The following is a 6,076-nucleotide window of genomic DNA, read 5'->3' on the forward strand; positions in this document are numbered from 1 at the left end:
CACAGTAAATTTAGGCATTGTACAAGAGCAAATTTTACAGTCCATGAAGAGATGAAGAAATCTAGATGAAATTCATTGTGACAGATTCTCAGTTAGTGCCCTGATGTGTCTGTATTACAGAAGATAGACATTCTATTAGCATGGAAGCTCCCCATAATGGACTGTGAATCATTTCAGGTAATAGAGATGCCAACTGGAATGACTGAAAAGCACTATTGAATTCCATTAGAGCTCTTTGTTTTTAAATCAGTCAATTTCTTTGTGAATATCCAACTATATACTTCTTGACCCTAGCTGGGAGTAATAATTGTGAACTAATATTACAAAACATTAATCTGAGTTACTGTTCAATTAATGTTTCTGTTCAAGGGTTATTTTTATGCTGCAAATGTGAAGGAGACTGGCTTGTATTACAAATATGTATTTGGACTTGAGCTAGCGCAGAATGCAATTTTCAGTTATATTTCTGTCTCCACTGTATTCAGTCTCATCTCATTAGCTGTAAAAAGACTCAGGTATTGGCTTTTCTTTTTCCAAAGTCATCCTACCAGAATAAAATAACTATAATCAACAAATCTATACAGATAAACATTTTTATAAGGGATGCCACAAATGTTCTTCTTTCATTTAGGTGCTTGGTTAATTATCAGCAAAATAACTAACACCATATCCTGTTACCCAAACAGCCCCACCTTATCTATCAATCATGTATGATTTATCAGACTTGATAATTGCTTGGATAATTAACACAGAATTTAGGTTTACTCAGTGTGCTGAAACCTCAGAAATGCCTGCATAATTGCCATTTGTGTAGAAGATGAAGTTATGAATAATTCTTTTTCACATAAATCTGAAGGCTGGATTGCAGGCAGTGCATATTTCCTCATCCATTGCTATTAATGCAGATATCATGTCATACAAGTGTATGGCATTGTCACATGCCTTCTGTTAACTGTATGTACATAGTCAAAGTAATTAAAATACATATCTATAAAAATAAGACAAAAATGTCTTCCTTTGTTTGTAAGTACTGCAAGCTTTTTTTCATGAGGAAGTACAGAAGGGAGACTGAAGAAAAATTAGTCTACTCAGTACAGTGGCAACAGGATTTGAATCCCTGTAATATTCTCACATAAATCCTCTGGGAAGACTTTAAAAAGAGTAGGCTCTATATCTTCTGTCTACGATCATCTATTTTCACATCAGAATGAGCAACATTATCCTTATATGCCAGAGTATCTGTGTCTACAGCTTGAAAATGAGACTCTCCTTAATGTTGTAATGACAGGTGTAAGATTAACTTTGTTAGGTGTCTAGCCACTCATGCAAACTAAATTAAATTAATGGAACAAATTTCTCTCATAATTAAGATAAAAATTCATGTCAGCTGTAACCTTGCTGTACACTAATTATATACAAATGATTTATCATCTGCTTCGCCCAGAATATTAATCCTCAACTCATTGATAACTGCAGCCAGTGTTAAGAGATGAGAGTTGATTAACTATGACAGATTGGGCGACCACAGCACCAAGTGCCTGAACAACCAGTAAAACCAATAATATTCAAATAGCATTTCTTATTTAAAAATGCATTCCCGTGGAAACAGATGCACATTTAATGAGGGATATGGAGATTATTTCAATAACGACTGATATTGGAACAGTGGGCAGAACTAATCAATAACAATTAAGCCTGGTTAAGATATGGTTCTATAAAGCAGGTTATACACACATTAGTGAAATACCAGTTTGGGCCACATTACATGTAATGTCTTCATGCATTCTCTTACTTATTTTTTTTCCTACTGCAGAAGGTATTGCATACTTTTCACGATACACAAGCTCCGACAAAAAGAAGATGAAATGATGCTGCCAACAGTCTTTTGAAGGCCCAAATGGGAACTCCAGTGATAATTATGCTCTCAAAAATGGTACCTCTTTATGAAAATGCTGTTCTACAAAAATAAAATAAAATAAAATAAAAGAATAAAAGGAGGGATTGGGAGAAAGGAGAAGAATCAAATATTGAGGCATTGTATGTGAAACAGGATAGTCTTTGATCTCCTGGAATATGACATTATTCTTCTATTTGAAAAAAATTATTAAAATTAACTTGTGAAACCTTTAAGGAAAAGCCATTAGTCTTTTATTTAACAGCTGGCATGTATTTTGGGGAAGATTGTTAGTTAGTAATATATCTTTTAATGAATAAAAAAATATGCAAAATTCCAGACATTGAAGATTCACAAGTTTGGGCTTGGATTTTTATTTTATTAATTCTGTCTCCCCAGGACAGCTATTTTATACTAATTGCTCATTGAGACTCCAGGAATCCCTGTCAGAATGAACGAAAAAAACAGTCTTTTGTACATAGACATTAATAAGACACAACCAGCAAGCTGAATTAACTAAGTAATATTGCTGTAATTTTTTTATTTTTTTTCTGAAAAGTTGGTGTGTCTGAAGCTGAGTTATGTGTGGAAAGGCAAACTAATTGCTAACATAAAATTGAAGGCAATTATGAAGTTAACACAGAGTGGGAGGAACCTGTTATTCAGACTGGTAAGCTGGGACGAGCCCTGTGGAGCACTGTCAGGTTTGAGGTGTAGGGTATAGGTCGAGTCTTCAGGGATGGAGATGAGAGCTGGAGAGCGGTGCCCAGAGCTGTCCCTTTTACCAGTCACTGCAGTCACAACTTCAGCTCTCATATTGACCAAAGGCTGTTGGATTTGACAGAAAGGGAGCAAACCCAAGACCCTGTCCTGTCCTATGACTGCTCAGTCACTGGATGTTGAGGGCCAACCCTTCTTGGCCTGCCGACTCTTCATGTGAGGACACCTATTCCTTTAGCACTGGAATGGCTCGTTTCACATAGGCTACACCTGGATCACATTTTAAATGCAAGTTGGAACCTTTCCTTGAGCTCACATGTTCCTTAGCATCCACTCAGCACCTGGCTGAATACAGGTGCTTGTGAACAGGTAGCTCCAAATCTAGTCTTGGAGGAAAATTTTAGCTCCTACACCTTACTGTCTGTAGCACCACTTCATGCTAGCCTGACACAGAGCCAGGCTGAGCACAGTTTGTCAGTGCTCTGTAGAGAAATTGCAGGCTGATAATTGAGCAGACAAAGCAGACTACCTCATAGAAATAACAAGTGCTGCCCACAGCCCAAGCTCGAGCTGCCCAGGGGAAAGAAAGAACAAAAATACCTGAGCTAGGCCGCTTCAGCCTGGCAGTCCTGACCCGGAGGCTGGGTCTTTCTACCTGCCTGTATGGACTCAGCCTCTCAAACAATGTCTGAATCACCAGCCTAGGAAGAAAATACTCTATTTCATGAAAATGGTCCTCCTCAGCCTCCAGTCCCATGAGGGACTTTCTTTTAACATTTGTCTTCTGTTCTTCAAAAGAAATTACAGTTCCACTTAAATGAAGATAGGAAATAGGAACTTTATGGGAAATGAAAATTCAAACATTACTTTCTCTGCATTTCTAGCAATTTCTGTGCTAATTGCCTTTGACTTTGTAAGCGCAGATAATGAGAAGACTCATATATATATGGAATTGAAGAGAATATATGCAGAGCAAGCCAAGTACTTGATATCCAATTTAATGTGGAGTTTGATATCAACTTTAAATAAGCAAAAAGGCCCTATGTTTTTTTCATCATCTTTCCTCGGGGGATGTACACCTGCTATGAACCTAATCAACTCCAGTACATCACTGGTCCTCTATGCCAATGCTAATGAACAAACATTGACATGGCAGGACAGAGGTGGATCATCAGCCCAGGGAGTGCATGTGGCAACCAAACCCTGCCCTACCCATTGCTACCAAGATTCAGTACAGAAGGTTTTGTGCAAATTGCCTTTCAGGTCCTTGGGATCACAATAAAAATACATTATAAATATATTTTTAATGTATTTATAAGTGGTTCAGCTGTACTGTAATTTTCAGGAGTACACTTCCATGTGAAGCGAGCAGCAGTTCCTGCCAACACAGTGGTCCCATCCAACACTTTAGCCCTATTGCACATAGTATTATGTAGCTGCTCAGGTGGTTGATGCATATTGCAGTTCATCAGTAGCTACTGCTGCTCTTTTTTTTTTCCCCTTTTCAGATAAAGAAATCCTGGAGTGAAAAGTTACCTATCCTTCTAGAGCACATAGGAGTTAATGGACTGATTTCAAGGGAGATAAAGTGGAAGGTTGTGGCACTCTTCACTTTGCTTAGGAAAAGTAAGCTAAAAAGAAAGCACTAGTTAGAGGGCATGCAGCCATTTAGCACATCTTTTCTAGCAGAAACTCAGCATGAACATTTGGCAGTGTTACTGTCTAAAGTCAGCCTTCTGGCAATGGCTAAAACAGGTGCATATTGATTAGTGCTCCTTTGGCTAATGGCTCCGAGGTAGGAACTAGGCTTACAACACACCAGTCCCTCATTGCCACCAGCTACAGCTACGCCTTATAGACCTGAATTTGCTGATACTGACACACAAAAGAAAATACACTGCCTTTGCCAGTTTAACAGGCAAAAGGAAAAGCGGATGCCAAAAATGGGTAGTGTTCTTGTCCTAAATCTCTTTTGCACAGTGAGTTACTCTCACCCTGAGTATCTTCTACCCCCTCTGCTTAGTGAGAAATGGGATTGCGCACTGCCAGCCGACTTCCCCAGCAGCAGCAGCTCATTCCATTGATCAGGCTCTGCAAACAATGCAATTATTTCAGAGGAGAGTGCAGTGAGCCCTAGTTTTGCTACTTCCACTTATTACTGAGGAGCATCAAACTACACAGCCATTTTCCTGCAGCCATCTTTAAAAAAGGCAATGATCTCAATGTGCTGCACACCTAATGAGGGCTGTGTGTGACAGAGTCGTAGATACATTTTCTCACTAGCCTAATGAGGAAAGAGACAGTGAAACAGTTCACACTTGAGTAATTTTCTAGTCATCAGCAACTGCAGTGTTCACGGTAGCAGAAGCCAGAGAAGGGACAGAGAGATATACAATAAATATGCACTGGTCCATTGGCCAGAATAAGTTATCACTAGGATAGAGGTCTTGGGGCAAACTCCCTTAGGAAATTTAAACAAAAAGAGTCAATTTAAGGCATCTCTAGCAGTGCATTCAATTAAAATTAAATTTAAAAAGTAGGATCAGCTGCTGGGCTGTTAGGCCACCTGCCCAAAGGAAGAAAAAAATTAGAGATGTAACGAACCTTTACTCCCAATGTCTGCAAGCTGCTCGCAAATGACTGAATAGCACCCACTGCCCACAGCCACCCATTTGGCATAAAGTCCAATTCTCCTTCTTTGCCTCCCACCCAAAAAAGAAGGAAACGAGCAGCAGATAGCTCGTTATCCATCTTGACAGCAAGTGTTTGCATAAAAAAATGCTGTCCTTCTTACATTTTTAAATCATTATTACTTTCTTCCAGGGAAATCACTATTTCTGGAGGAACATTGCTATGAGCCAAGCCTTGGTGCTTCCATTAGCACAGACTCCAGGACTGATGGCACCAGGAAGCAGTAGAAGCTGTGCAGAGCTACGCAGCTCTCCAGGCAGGATGTTTCTGTGGCCCAGCACCTCCCACCAGCTGACAGTCACCTACAGGGGTGGTGAGGAGATGCTGCAAAGCAAGGAGCCCTTCCCAGAGATGGGAAAACCAGCTGGCCCAAGAAGTGTTTCACATGATAATGGCATGTTTCTGGTCTTGAAAGGAACAGAGACCATAGCTGCCCCCCCTGCGAACAAGTCCAGCTCCCTGAACTGAAGGGATATTAGGAAATGAATAGGCTTGTGGCTCTCTGCCTGGATCCTCCTGCTGTGGCCCTTCCTGCCATGCATGTGTGGGAGCCAGCACGTGTTCAGAGGGACAGGTCATATCAGCTTCCCAGCTGTGCTGGAATGACTTCATGGAGAGCTGTGGACACGCTCTGGAGGTGCAATTAGCCACAGCCAAGCTCATGCTGCTCATCCAGGTCTTCCATGGCTGCCCTGCAGGCAGCAATGACCTCCCTTGGTGTTTCAGCACAGCTCTGCATAGATCTTTCTTCAAGCTGCTCTGTGGGAGCTG

The 6,076-nt window shown here is 40.5% G+C and overlaps 1 long non-coding RNA gene across 1 annotated transcript in view; it reads left to right on the top strand.

Annotated features, from left to right (window-relative positions):
• The window catches only part of LOC311439164, a 5,315-nt gene extending 3,220 nt beyond the window's left edge, over positions 1-2,095 (top strand). Inside the window, exon 3 of the long non-coding RNA XR_014694566.1 lies at positions 1,814-2,095. This is a non-coding gene — a long non-coding RNA (uncharacterized lncRNA). The remainder of the gene's footprint in view (positions 1-1,813) is intronic.
• The last annotated feature ends 3,981 nt before the right edge of the window (positions 2,096-6,076 follow it).

Source organism: Aythya ferina, assembly GCF_964211825.1.
Source record: "Aythya ferina genome assembly, chromosome: 6".
Classification (NCBI taxonomy): Eukaryota; Metazoa; Chordata; class Aves; order Anseriformes; family Anatidae; genus Aythya; species Aythya ferina.